This window comes from Dreissena polymorpha, chromosome 6 (assembly GCF_020536995.1).
Source record: "Dreissena polymorpha isolate Duluth1 chromosome 6, UMN_Dpol_1.0, whole genome shotgun sequence".
NCBI classification, from domain to species: domain Eukaryota; kingdom Metazoa; phylum Mollusca; class Bivalvia; order Myida; family Dreissenidae; genus Dreissena; species Dreissena polymorpha.
In genome coordinates this window covers 1-15,870 of record NC_068360.1, presented here as the reverse complement: position 1 = coordinate 15,870, position 15,870 = coordinate 1, and the positions used below count along the sequence as shown (strand labels likewise).

At 35.6% G+C, this 15,870-nt stretch overlaps 1 long non-coding RNA gene across 2 annotated transcripts; it reads left to right on the top strand.

Moving 5' to 3' along the window:
• Positions 1 to 1,436: 1,436 nt before the first annotated feature.
• On the top strand, positions 1,437 to 15,266 carry LOC127834444 (uncharacterized). Of its 2 annotated transcripts, XR_008027945.1 has the most exons (4): positions 1,437 to 1,768; positions 13,791 to 13,899; positions 14,484 to 14,588; positions 15,128 to 15,266. It is a non-coding gene; the product is annotated as an uncharacterized LOC127834444 (long non-coding RNA). The 2 variants fall into 2 exon arrangements; XR_008027944.1 differs by lacking the exon at positions 1,437 to 1,768 and having other exon boundaries at positions 13,626 to 13,899.
• The last annotated feature ends 604 nt before the right edge of the window (positions 15,267 to 15,870 follow it).

Genomic DNA, 15,870 nt, shown 5'->3' with positions numbered 1-15,870 from the left:
TATTTAGGTAAAGTTCAAATATGGGTCATGCCGGGTCAAAAACTAGGTCATGAAGTCACTTAGTGCATTTCAAGCATTTAGCATGGTGTCTGCTCTCTAATTGAAGTAGTTTTGATCCGATCTTCACCAAATTTGGTCAGAAGTTGTGTCTAGATGATGTCCAAAACCTTCAAAAGGGCGTATCCTATGACAGTTGGCTACTCTTGTTTCCAGATGATATTGTCTGAACTTGACATTGTTCGAAGTGTAAATACATTTTGAAACTACTTTTTGTCATAAAAATGTTTGGGAGTATTTTTTGGAGGAATAAACTGTTTTAAATCGACGTTTCTTGTGGATTATATTTATAGATATTAATATCTTTAAACTAATATTCATGAGTTAGTCCGTACACACATTAGAATACGCATTAAAAAGCACAAAATACTGTCGAATGAAATTGAAAAAGGCCTAAATAAACAAAAAGATGGTTTAGCGTAACGCAACTGACCCACGAAAAATTGCTGCGAACCAATTTTCGGGGGCCTTCCTGGATTAAATTTTGAGGCTATACACTTAAAGGCAAAATAACAAAAAAAATTGGACCGATCGACACACCTCCAAAAGTCTTCTTTGTGATACACCAAATTTGTTAATTGAATTAGGCATAATTTGATTAAGGTATACATCTGTGTGATGAAGAATACGTAATAAAAACATTGATTTGATGGTACCTCTAAATGATAACCTGATACATGTGTGCTCTGTGTGGGACATCCCGAGGTATTCACCTCACAATGTATGTAGAATACTCGTATCTTAAAATGCAAAATATTGAAAAATACAATTGATGCATGGGTTTAAGTTACCAAAACTGTTGCCTGTCTATATTTATCATTCAAATATTTCATCAAATAGGGGTAGACCTCGGTGTGTTGGTACGGAACAAAGGACCTCTCCATGTGATATAAACCGGTATGTGTGTGTGTGTGTGTGTGTGTGTGTGTGTGTGTGTGTGTGTGTTGGTTTATATCACACATCGAGGTACTTCATAGAAGTACACAGCCACACTTCGAGGTACCAAAAAATAGCGAGGTACTTTTCCCTAGACCTCGGTACGTGTACCTCGCCAACCGCTTGTAAAAACCATTGTACACAATTTCCGCTCGTTTCTACGGGTACCTCGGTATAACGTTGTAGTACTGGTTTGTGTGTCAGAGTGTGACCCCACACACTTGACATCCATCTCAGAAGCTTTTTTGGTTCCCGTTTCGAAAACGAGCGCGCGCAGATAAATCTGGAAACCAGTTACTGACCTATTTACCGAGTAGATTGGTTACCTCCCCTTATCTATCGTTACTCCCTATATAGAGAGGACCTCGGTGAATCGGTCAGCAACTGGTTTAATATTAGGTGAGTTACGAGCACATAGTTATTTTCAACAGTATTTTTTCTTAACATAAAAGAAATAAATAATGACATCGTGTTTTTATATAATAATAAATAACAGTTAATTACTCGTCATTTAGTAGATTTTCTCCTTACTTTAATCGATCATTATTTACTGCAATTCTTACAAGAAATAAACAGGACAGTCGTTTCGCGCTAGTTTTTATACGTTCAGTTGTTTACATTTTTTCTTACAAAAAAGAATGTTTCTTTCAGTGTTTCTAGTGTGTTAAATTTAATAATACTCTAACACTTTGTTCTACAGTGATGTATGTTCCAGCTGGTAACAGTGAATTTATGAAGAAAACTTTGGTCGCCCAGGAAGAAAGTGGTTTTAAAGGTGAAAATATGTGATTATTTACTCTTTTTGAAAGATTTCATTACAACTGGTTCATGTATCACTGAAGTATATGCTATTTTAATTATGCATATAGCTCCAAACTTAATATAGAATGCTTTTATAAGGAATTATTTTTTAACATTACCCCACCCACTTTGACCATTTCAGGAAGTGATATGTCCTTAAGCCTTGGGCTAGTTCTGGGTACCATAACTTAGGATTTTCGCATTTTATTAATTTTGACTGGCGCGACTTTAAAGTTATGGATCAAACCCATAAGGAAAGTCAACCAGAAATTCCCGTAAAGTTGACAGTTAACAAAGACCGGTCCAAAACAGCTTTTAAAAGCAGTTATTGGCCCAAATCAACCACATTATCAGAAAGATCCACATTTTTCACATTTAACTGATATATTCTTTCACAAAATACTATCTTAAACATTTAAAACTTATTCTCTGCTCAACATATCGAGAAAAACAGTGATGCAACAGACATTTTCCAAATGTGAATCCAGAGCTCCAGATAAGGATTTGTGAAATTAGTAACGGTACTGCCACTGACAGAAAGAAAAGGAGTAACGCTTAAAATCAATTAGTACCTGTACTACCATATCCAAAAATACAGGTAGTACTGTACTACCCGTGTTCTTGAATATTGAAGGGTGTATAACTGACTTTACAGAAACATTTGCATCAATTATAATAAATATATGTAGCTTCTTAAACAGTTACTGTATAAGGTTTTCCATTCTGAATTATGATGCAAATACAACTACACATTAAAACTCATGACTAATACTATTTCTTCATTTTTTTTGACAAGAAAACACAAGCCACCTAGTAAGCTAAGTAAATGAACACTTATTTCACTGTCTCCTCCGTTTCCCATCGTGTTTTCTAACGATTAAAGCCACCGATGCAATCAAATCGTTTAATATTGGAGCGACAATGTCTTTTTCTGGGTTTACAGATTTAATGTCAGGATGATTAGACGACACCGTATGTAGTCATTATATGACAACAAAGTGTTGTTTTGAACTCCTTTCGGTTAAACCAGCATTACATTGCGCGCAGACATATTGTTTTTGACGGATTTATAAGTTACAGGAAATCACGCGACAGAATAGGCATTAATATATGAACCAAGTCTACAACTTTTCGGAAATTTAAATTAACGAAAAGCGCCGTTAGGTTAGAGACCAACAAATAAGCCTCGCAGACGTATCGGTACGGCCAGATTGTTTTCGTAAATGCGTAAAACAGATATTAATGTCGTAATTGTACGTCCAGTTTATAAAAATAAATGCGTAACTCTTCATGAATAAGGCGTATTTCCGGCTGTTCGGCCTTTATCTAGAGCTCTGGTGAATCTCCCGAGATTTCACGGTCATATGACGTTATTTCTATTTTTAGTAATATACCATGTGCTCAAGTGTTTTCAAATTCAGATAGACATTTCCCGGTATTTTGAATTATTCTTGCTTGTTTTGTTAAAGCGGGTATATACGATTTTGTCAAATATTTATGAATTTATATAAAATGTTTAAAAAAACTTATAATATATATATTTCAATATAAATTTTAAAAAAAGTTAAGAAGAACATGTGTCGAAAAATGCGAACTAAGCCAGATATTTAATCCTGAAATTGAAAACGGCTGTACAGCCGAATTCACCAGCATGTATACCAGACATGTACGACGATGTGAATCTAAACTTAGTTTAACGGTTTATTTGAATTCCTGCAACGATATCTATTCATACTACACACGAACACTAACTCCGATCCTAATACAAAGACGAATGCTTTGGTTATTTTAGGAAAATATGTACGTCACAATCTGCTCGGGGCGCTTATTGTCTTTGCTGCATTTTATGAAATTCGGCTTTAATGTATAATTTGTCTTACCTATTTTGTGTTATTGTCACATATTTTATCAGTATATTACAATTAAACACATATAAAAAAACGTAAATACCCGCTTTAACAAATTGTAGTGTAAATTCAAACTCAAAAGTAAAATATTTAAAATTACCTGATTCACTTTGAAATCAGTACTTTAATCCACCAGACATAAGTTGTTATTCACAAATAATAAATATCAGAAAACGAATGTAATGTTTACCATTTCAGAAAAAATTACAAGGTCGATCTAAACGTATCCAAATGAAAACTCGTTACGTGACAAAGCGACAATGGCGTCAAAATTGTGAATTTCAGGCTGATGATAGTTATTTTCATCTATTGTAAGATGCATTTGAAACATTTGTACCTTAAAATATGCCTCCATGCAGTAATTTATATTCATTCACCAATATATGTAGAAAGTATCCAAGAAAATGAATTGTCTTTGATTTATAGCATGACATTAATATGTTACGACTCTGGTTGACTTTTGATATGGGGTCAGCTTCAGCGTACAGGTCTGTCAATACTATATAAACTGTACGCTTTTCTTTAGCAAGCCTTGGGCAAGATCGGAGTGAATCAGATGTGATGTTTTCACTCCCTAAATCAGACATGGCTAAAGTTCGTTGCATGTCGGACATTGCCAACAAAAAAATTAAAGATGCCAACTGTGAAATCCATTATCATCTGACTTACTATCCGGTAATTTATAAAGTGTTAAACCTCTGTTGTTTTCACAACAAGCCAGTTACCAGTTCCTGTTTTTAGCTCGGCATTTTCGGAGAAAACCCGAGGTATTGTCATAGCCAGCTTGTCGTGTCGTCTGCCATCCGCCGTCCACGTCGTGCTAAAACCTTAACATTTTGTTAAGGTTTTGAACATTGGCTCTAAAATCAAATTGCTTCCACCTACAACTTTGAAACTTCATATGTAGATGCACCTTGATGAGTTCTACACGCCACTCATTTTTTGGTCACTAGGTCAAAGGTCAAGGTCACTGTGACCTTTAAAAAAGATATAATCTGACAACCTTTCATTTATTCAAAACTTCACCCGTAGCCAAGCGTGGCACCGGTTATGCGGTGCTCTTGTTTTGGATTCGTTGCCATATGTAAACAAGTGAGTTTTTAATACCAACATTGTGTGTTGCTGAAAAAATATTTTTTGAAAATGACGCGATGTGTTAAACAATCTTACATTTTCGGTGAAATTTGGTATAAGTACTACCCATGAGTGCCTTTGACAAATTAAAATAACAACTGCTCAGTCAGATTGAACGCATTCCCCACCACCAGTCTGAAAATAAGAACATAAATTTCAATCTTCATGGTGTGAAGAGCGCCCCAATGTTTGTCACAAACTTGTGATACCTCATTGCACTGGAGTACCGGTAGTTCTGTAGTCTATAAAGCGATGAAAAATGTTCAATTTTGTGGTTGTCATCATATTGAAAATGTAATAGTTAAGTTTAAATATAACCAGAAAATATCTTGGACAAATGCACAGATGTCCTTAAATATTTAATTCAGAAACATCTATGTTACAAAAAAATGTATGCCCTCTATAACGATATTAATTAAGTCTTAGTTGACGGTGTTAAAGTTAATATTTAAGCCTTAGTATTCTGTTACTTTAAAGAGGTTTACATGCCAACCCATACATGCTATTCTAGTGTTCCCGATCACAAAAACGAAAACTCACGATTAAATCATGCAGCTGGATATTTAAGTTGAAAATGTTAAAGAAAATGGTGAATGTAAAAAAAAAACACGTTTTACTATAAGCGTATGAATATTCCATACTTAAAAAAAACACACGGAACCTACTTCAGTGTACAGGTACCTACTTCTGAATGTTATCGACATAAATGCCACATGGGGGTAATAGAATATTCGATTTCTGCGAATTTTAACAATTTTATGGGTTAAAAAATTAATTTCCCCACATGGTAATTGTGCATGTTGCAACAAACCACGTGCAGTAATTAAGTATAGATGTTCAACTCAGTACATGTAGTATTTTAGAATAATAAAATATATCAGAATTAATGCACAATGTGACATACGGTGTAATGGGAAAGTATTGATCCATTATTTAAAAAAGTACGTCGCTCTATGACTTACACATCGCAGAGCATGTATTTGAAAAGAGCAAAAAAGCACCAGACTCTGTTGTTTGACAAATACATTCGTAAAAAATATTGGTGAGAGGAGCTTGGGTGGGGGGGGGAGGGTATGGCAACACCCTCCTTGCAAGGACCTGGGCCTCGTAAGGAAAGGCTCTCACATTGTATATTGTTAGTGTCAATGCATGAAAATAAATAAAAATCAAATGAACAAACATTAAATGAAGCACTGAATTTGAGGCGAAAAATACTTTATTTAAATGCGGTTTGATTGATTATTAAATAAGATTCTTGTGGATACTAATACATTTATGATAATAATTATATTCTTCATTCTTTCTTTGTTTGTTACACACACAAATAAACGTCTACACTCATATTTACAGAAAATTATCAGAGTTATGTGGGTTATCATCTTAACGCTGTAATTTGGCTTCTGCTTTTTTTTCTTAACACTAACCTAGTACATGTTTTACAAAGTGAGCTTTAGTGGATGGTGAGATTATAATGATCTGAGATTCTTAGGTCGGAAAGCATACAAGTTGAAAATTTTGAATATTTGTCACACAGGTTTAAAATTATATCCCTGTTAAGTCAAATGCCTGTTAAGTCTATGCTGTACTGATTATAGTCAGGTCTTGAAAACATAATTGCATAGGAATAAGAAGAGTTTACGTTTTTAGACATGTTCCTTAGATGTGCCGTATAGAGCTGTGATGGCTCTCTTGTTTTTGTTAGATATGTTGTTAAAACAAACCTGGCTCATCAAAGTGCAAAACAAATTTTCAAAGGGTCTGTTACACGAATTAACTTAGAAAACAGCTTTCTAAGTAATTGTTTTTAATACTGATATTGATATTTGGGTGTTTCTTTACTAGCAGATGATGATGGGGTTGGTTCTAGAAATGAGCCAATCATTATTTCCTGAAAACAATTCTTCAAGCTCTCCTGGTTCCAAAATGAGCCCAAAGGCCAAAGCTTCAGTGGTCTGTCTGAATATTATATTAAAAGAGGTCATAGATCATGAAATTTTGCCCGATGAGCTGGCTTTGCAGACCTTTAAGACATTTCTGGTCTTTCTTCCATGTATTTCATTCATATATTTTTTATTACCTTTACAATAGACTATGGATACCTCTGTCTGTATGTATTCAGTTGAGTCCATAGCATTCTACTGTGTGTGTGTGTGCCTGGTACCTCACAGTGTATTAGCATGTCAAGATGTCAATCCTTATCAACTTAAAGTTTTACAATTTTTGTGAATTTGGTGGGTTTAAACCCTTATTAGGCGGTAAAACCAGTCGGTGTCCTCTGAGAAGGTGGTTACTTCAGTTATGCCTTATGAATAATCCTTTTGTGAACTTCTTGATTTAAAAAAACGGTTTGCAGGAGCAGAACTCAATTAATAAACGATACAATTCAGTAACATGGCAGATAAAGAATTGAGTGATTCTAGAAATGACCCATCCAAATTGATCCAATATGCTGAAAAGAACTCTTCATTCAAACTCTCCTGGTTCCAAAAGAGCACCAGAGGTCAAAGTCTTAGAGGGGCGTCTGATTATTGACGATGCTGGAACAGCAGCGTCCAAGGTTTGATAACCAGTAAAAAAAATCTTCACAATGGCGACCTATGTAAAAGACCGAGCCAGTCCGATTGAGATAATTCGATTTTTCAGTTACTTCCCTTGGCATTCGCCACTGCGTAGGAGATTGCTCGTTGATTTTCATTGATAACATTTTCCTAGCAGAGTTGTCGTTCGTGTTGATAAAGGTAAATATCAATAGAACAGCATATCCTGGGGAAACAGATTCAATAAGTGTATCAGAACATTAATTTCAAATTAGTATTTTTACATCCATTTTATTTTTATGGACCAATGAAACAACTATATATTTTTCTCTATTTTGTTTGATATTTGTTCTCGATTTAGTAAATAAATTGCGAATAAAAACATGTAAAATTAACTTTTTACGTCATCACACAACTCAAGAATGCGAACGATTTCAAACCTGCAAATTGTAAACGCTGCACTGCTATGATATATATAGATAAAACAAATTTTTTGTTGCGTAATTTTCCGTCCCGCTAACGCAGTGGTAAGGACGTTCGCTTTTTCACCTTTACGACACCGGTTCGATTCCCGCTGCCGGCGCAATGTTATATTTTGTATGTTTTGTGGTCACCATTCCTGACAGTTGTTTTTTTTACAGAAAATCTCACCCCCCCCCCCCTCGCAGCTTTTGACCATATAAAAAATTAAAAAGTATTTCAGTACAAAACAAATAGCTGGAAATTGCAGCTATCATTCAAAATTCGTCACAACTGTCGTCAATCTAATCTTATTAGGTAAGAGTGCTGGACACACTCCGGGTCCCAACATTATGCAGCCTCAGCGCGGAGGTAACTCATTACCTTGGAAAAACACAAATACACACACTGGGTGCAGCCTAGGCGCGTATAGACTCAAACAAGGCAACAAACTCAAGTGCGGGCACAATCATTTAAAATTTACATATTGAATACGATATTCTAACAGAAATTACACAACCACCTAAGTGTACATACCATGTTTGATATTTCGTTTGATTGTTAGATTTCAGCATATACATGTATAAGGTCATTTCGCTATTTGTTAACTTATCAATATGTTCGTGGGCGAACTCGGATAGTCAAGTGCTCATACGATTGAGCTCACATGGTCCGGCTATGTGCTCATACCTACTTTCGAGAATCATCATGAATGTATTGCCATACTTAATGAACAAGAATGTGACCCGCCTCCCAGTTTCGCTCAATGGGTCAAGTTACCCACGAGTACTACTTCCCCGTACCCCTAAACTTTTTTCGTACCAAAAATGTTTCGTACGCAAAAATTTTTCGTACCAAATTTTTTTTCGTACCCAAAATTTTAGTACCCAAATTTTTTATCGTACCCAAATGTTCGTATCAACATACACAATTGTGGTGATATAGATAAACTTAAATTGATGTTTTATATCCATCCTCTTCAAAAGCATCGTCACACCAGTACTGCCAGTACTTTGATTATAATAAGTGAGATCAACGACCATGATAATTTGGCCTGATGAGCTGGCTTTGCTGACCTTTAAGACATTTCTGGTCATTATTTGCTCCATGTCTTTTACTGATATTCTTGTTACCTTTACGGTAGACTATGGATACCTTTGTCTGTATGTAATCAGTTGAGTACATAGCATTACTCTGCATGTGTGTTTGCCTTGTACCTCACAGCGTATTAACATTTCCAGATGTCAATCCTTAAAAATTGCATAAATATTCCAGTAGTGTGTTTGTTAGTTTAAACCTATTTAATTTAGCTTGATGGCATAGAAAGCCACAGGCTTATTGAAACGCTCTTGAGTCCGTTTCCTGGGCCTAGAACCAGTACTTGGTGTCTTTGGGGAAAATCTAAAGAACACTCCCATTGTTTGGATCGAACTTGTGACCTCCCTGTTGATAGGCAGACACCATATCCATTACACCATGGTGACCTAGTATGTATTTCTTTTGACCTTGCAGTCAAGGATATCCCATGAAAGTGCAACCACTTATTTCTAATGGGGTCCTTTGGTTTTTGCTGAAGAGACAGCAAGCAGAAGAGACAGTATTGGGATACAAGGGATCCGGTTGCGATACCATAGCTCTTTGCGAATAGATCCCTTGGTTCTTTTACGTGCTCAGTGTATAGCACCAATACACGTGAGAATTACCTGGGTTTCATACCAGTACATCTCTAGTTGGGTGGGAAACACTTGAAGCATTTCTGAAATTTCCAGTGCCCCGGCCGGGAATTGAACTGGGGACCTCTGGAATGGTAGACCAGAGTGTTACCACTCGACCACCGCACCACCTTAGTGTGTTTGTTAATCAGGGTCTCTGCTGTGGGTTTGAGTCCCACTGAAAACAGAAAATCATGTAAAAACGTTCTTTGCTTACTTAAGATGGTAGTGATATAGCACAACTGGTGAAAGACGTCGGACCGCGGACAATACGACAATAGGTATATGTAAAATAATACAGACTGTTTTCCGTTTATTTTACTTTGATAGTTTTTTTAACTTTTAAATAAAATGGATTTAAACGGCTATTTTTGCTGGTAATGTAACAAACTCCAAGCGCGAATCTTAAAATCACTGCTTCCGCATAGAAGAAAGTTGGAAGTGAGTTAAGTTGAGGTATAACACAAACATTAATAGGAAATAAGCGCTAATCACTTTCTTTCTGATATGGCTGGAAATTGAACAGAATTTACAAATTTAACAAAAGTAACAAACAGGCATACAACAGCGAAAAATACCTGTTTCGTACGGACATCACCATCTTGATTGTCACTATAAAGGAGGAACTAGTGTTGAATATTGCTGTATAAAATTACTTGTTGTGTAAACAAAATCTAAACCAGGTTTTTTTTAAGAATGTGCGTATACATATTTCAAATATGTACAGATTCTTTCGTGTCTAGCCAGTTGACTTTTATTTGATCATTTACATTGTATTTCGATTCAACACTCTGTCATTGATTTGCGTGTGATGCAGCTAAGAACTGCACAGAAAAAGGCATTCATTATTTTTTATCTAATTGATACAGCTTTTGATCTTTCATCAACACCAACCACAATCTTTTTAGCTCGACTATTATGTATGAAATATATATAGTGGAACTATCCTACTCACCCCGGCTTCGGCGTCACGTTAGCGTGAGTATGCAAATGTTAAAGTTTGCGTACCACCCCAAATATTTTCTATGTCCCTTGTTATATTGCTTTAATAATTTGCATACTTCTTTACCAACATGACAACACCCTATTAACAAGAGCAGACATCTGTATCAAGCATTTTGTAAGAATAATGGCCCTTTTTTCACCTAGAATATGCAAATATTGATATACTGTGAAACCATTATTAATCGTCAGGCATTAATTTTCATAAATTTCGTCAGTCGACCGATCGGCGAATTTAAGATCCTAACGAACAATCATGCTTTATGTTTGAACAAAAACAAACACTAAGTTGAACAATATTTTAAAACTTTACCGTAGACATGAGGCATTAAATTCCAACATAATCAATGCACACATTCACTGCTGTTTCGTAATCAAGATTAATCCGGTTTTGACACAAAGGGATGTAGATTACACAAGGTACTTAACTGACACGTAACACTTCTTTAAAACGCGTGTGCAGTACAGCTGTATCGAATGCGTTGACTTCGTTTATGTAGAATGGTAATGAATTAGCGCTAATTGTTTATAACTTTATTACCCATTAGGTGCATTGTGTTTTCCAGGGGTGTTGCATATCCGCCATCACAAAAGACAATTAACCAAATGAAAAGATGACGATGTGTGATCAACATGCGTATTTATCACAAATTAATAAAGAATATTTTAACTGCTGTTTGTTGTTTGATTGTTTGCGTTTAACCACACTTATTACTATTTTATATGTATCAATTTATTTATTTTTAAGTTATTGACATTATTGATTTATATACCGGTAGTTTACTTAAGAAATAATTCGTGTACGTTATAGTTTGTTGTCGAATAACCCACGGCCGAAAGTTTAGATGCGTAGGGATTAAATCACGAGTGCGAAGCACGAGTTATTTGAAACCACGCATCTAAACTTCCGGCCATGGGTTTTTCGACAACAAACTATAACATACAAGAATTATTTCGATTCTAACACGGTTTTTACTAAAGACGTATACAATGTATCTTATTCTCTTGTATACTATTTTATGTGAAGTTCTCTCATAAATACGCCCATAGTTTGTTGTCGAATAACCCACGGCCGGAAGTTCTTTGTTTATATGAAATTTGGCACGTGCCGTGTTAGAAATTTTAAGAACAAACACACACATAGAGTTTATAATTTTAATGTTGATATCAGAATAAAAAAGCATTTTATTTGAAAAAAAACACTTAACAAACTGGAACCTCTTTCGTATAACACAAACAGTTTTAAAACGGTATTGACAGCATTTTAATAAAAATCATACCAACTAGAACACATACCCAAGAAAATAAACAAAAGTGACTAGTTTGATTTGCTTGCAAAAAAATACTTCATTTCATTTAGACTGCAAAAAAACAGGAAACAACATTGTTTCATCAACACAACATGGACATTTTTTTTTTAATCAGTCCAGCTTTAAGACTAATTGGCAATTGACTTCGTTGTTACAAACACTCGTTAACGGTTATTCGATCCCACTTGTCCGCTAATCATAACAATGAACGTGTGAATGGCATACATTAAGAGGGTACATGACTGTCCCTTGATAACAAAAGACTAGTTAATTGGCATGTGACAAACAGGCCCCACCTCCTGCAGTGACTCTCAAGTGTTGCCGCATTCGTACCACCATTTTTCGCAACTGCAATTGATCGCGAATATGTATTACACACAAATCGGATAGTGACTGACGCATTTTTTTTTAATTCAAAATCAGAAATCGGCGAATTTAAGTGCTGACGAAATCGTCATTTTTATAAAAATGACGAAATTTTGTGCTGTCGAAAATAAATGGTTTCACAGTATCTATGTTAAAGTTTGCGTACCACCTCAAATATTTTCAATGTCCCTTGACATATTGCTTTCATATTTTGCAAACTTCTTTATCAATATGAACCCAATCGTTTAGGTTTCGAAAAATGCTCATAACATATATGTCGCTTCAGATAGCAACTTGATATTTGGCATGCATGTGTTTCTTATGGAGCTGCACATTTTAAGTGATGAAAGGTCAAGGTCATCCTTCAAGGTCAAAGCTCAAATATATGGCTTCAAAGCGGCGCAGAAGGGGGCATTGTGTTTCTGGCCAACACATCTCTTGTTGATTCATATACTTGTTACCTTTACAATAGACTATGGATACCTCTGTCTGTATGTGATCAGTTGAGTCCATAGAATTATACTGTGTGTGTGTGTGTGTGTGTTTCTAGTACCTCACAGCGTTTCAAAATGTCCAGATATCAATCCTTTCAGTTAAAGATTTCAATACCTCTATCTGTATGTAATGTGCTTCTAGTGTGTGTTTGTGTGCCTTGTACCTCACAATTTCTTAACAGTAAATGTGTCTGGTACCTCACAGCGTTTTAATATTTCTGAATATCATTCCACATACATCGCATATACATGTACATTACAGCAGTGTGTTTGTTAACAAGGGGTTCTTTCTGCTTTGGGTTTGAGTCCCACTGAATACAGAAAATCATGTAAATGTAGGGTATATGCTTACTTAAGATGGTAGTGATAAAGCACTACCAGTATTCCCAGAAACAGAGGTAATGTAAATGGTGTGTATGTATATCTGTGAAATGAAGTGCAAGAGCTAAAGCACATTAAAAGCCAAATACAAATAATTTGTCACAGTTGACAGAGAGTGCTTTATTTCATACAGATAATGATGATGATGATGATGATGATGATGATGATGAGTTCGAAGAAGCTGGCTTTGAACCTTCCAGTTCTAAAAATGCCGAAAAGGACTCATCTACAGGCACATCTTGTTTCAAGAACAGACTAGAAAGTGCAAGTTAAGGGATACGGCTGGTTTTATAATAAATGATCAGCTCTTTTGCGGGTTTTGTGGAGATTTGTTTGTGATTCCTTATCAGCTTACTTAAAAAATTACATTTTGGTGAATACCTCTATCTGTATTTAGTGTGTTTCTAGTGTGTGTGTGCCTCGTACCTCACAATGTGTGAACAGTTAATGTTATATTACACCTTTGGATTGCATTACTGAACTTTTTGATTACAATGATTAAATGCTGTGCGTTTTTATCCTTATTATGTAGTACAACCGGTTGGTGGTCTCTGAAAAGGTAGTTACTTCAGTTATGACTTATGAACAATAATTTTGTGAACTGCTTAAAAAAACATGTTTATCTGTTTGGAGGTGCAAAATCCAATTGATTCAATATACAATACATTGACATGAGATGTTTCTTTTCTGGAAGATGTTGACGGGCATTATTCTAGAAAAGAGCCATCATTCCAGTATGCTGAAAACATCCCCTCAAGCTCTCCTGGTCCTAAAAATGAGCACCAAAGGCCAAAGTGTCAGAGGTGGGTCTGATTATAATATTAAATAAGGTCAAAGATCACGACAATTTGGCCTGATGAGCTGGCTTTGCAAACATTCAAGACTTTTCTGGTCATTATTTGCTCCATGTTTGTAAGTCATATATTTGTTTCCTTTACGATAGACTATGGATACCTCTGTATGTATGTGTTCAGTTGAGTACATAGCACTCTACTGTGTGTGTGTGTGTGTGTTTCTAGTACCTCACAGCGTTTCAAAATTTCCAGATATCAATCCTTTCAGTTAAAGATTTCAATACCTCTATCCGTATGTAATGTGCTTCTAGTGTGTGTTTGTGTGCCTTGTACCTCACAATGTCTTAACAGTAAATGTTATATTACAACTTTGAATTGCATTACTGCTTTTTTGGACCACAATAAGTAAATGCGGTGGGTATGAACCCAACTTAAGCCTTAAAACCAGTCTTGGCCTCTGACGTTGTTAATTCAGTTATTACTTATTTATGATAATTTTTATTAACTGCATGCTTAAAAAAAACGTTTGCAGGAGCAAAACCCAATTAATTACAGAAAAAATACATTAACAAGGGATGTTTCTTTTTTTGCAGATAATGATTGAACTGATTCTAAAAATGAGCCATCCAGTATTGGTGAAATCGTCTCCTTCAAGCATTCCTGGTTTCAAAATCAGCATCAAGGCCAAAGAGTCAGAGGTGAGTCTGATTATTATAATAAATGAGATCAAAGATCACGATAATTTGGCCTGATGAGCTGGCTTTTCAGACCTTTAAGACATTTCGGGTCATTATTTCCTCCATGTCTTTGATTTATATTTGTGTTTTTTTTACAATAGACTATGGATACCTCTGTCTGTATGTGTTCAGTTGAGTACATAGCATTCTACTGCGTGTGTGTGTGTGTGTGCCTGGTACCTCACAGCGTTTCAAAATTTCCATATGTCAATTCTTATACATTGCATATACATTACAGCAGTGTGTTTGTTAACCAGGGTCTCTGGCTGCTGTGGGTTTGAGTCCCACTGAATACAGAAAATAATGTAAAAATCTAGGGGTGTCTGCTTACTTGAGATGGTAGTGATAATCACTACCGGTATTCCCAGAAACAGAGGTTTTGTAAATACATGTAAGATGTTTTGTTTATCAGTGAAATGCAGTGCAAGAGGTAAAAACTTAATGATAGGCAAATACAAATACTTTGTCACAGTTGACAATGAGTGCTTTATTTCATACAGATAATGATGATGATGATGATGACGAAGAAGCTGGCTTTGAACCATCGAGTTCTGACGGTGCGGAAATGGACTTGGCTACAGGCACATCTTGTTTCAAGAACAGACAAGAAAGGGCAAGCTTAAAGGGTAAGGCTGGTATTATAATAAATGACCAGCTCTCTTTGGTTGTTGTGCAGATTTGTTTGTGATCCCTTACCAACTTACTTAAAGAATTACATTTGTTTAATACCTCTATCTGTATGTACTATGTTTCTAGTGTTTATGTGACTCGAACCTCACAATGTCTGTACCGTAAATGTTATATTAAACCTTGGATTGTATTAATGCACTTTTTTACCACAATAACTAAATCCTGTGGGTTTCAACCCTTATTAGGCTGTACAACCAGTTGGTGGCCTCTGAAAAGGTTGGTTAGTTCAGTTATGACTTATGAATGATATTTTTATGAATTGCTTGTTTAAAAAAAATGTAAAAAACAGTTTGGAGGTGCAAAATCCAATTGATTCAAGATAAAATTCATTTACATGGGATGTTTCTTTTCTGGCAGTTGACGATGGGAGTGTTTCTAGAAATGAGCCATCCAGTTGTGCTGAAAACAACTCCTCTTCAAGCTCTCCTGGTTCCAAAATGAGCACCAATAGCCAAAGTACAGAGGTGGGTCTGAATATAATATTTAATGAGGTCAAAGATCACGATAATTTGGCCTGATGAGCTGGCTTTGCAGACCTTCAAGACATTTCTTA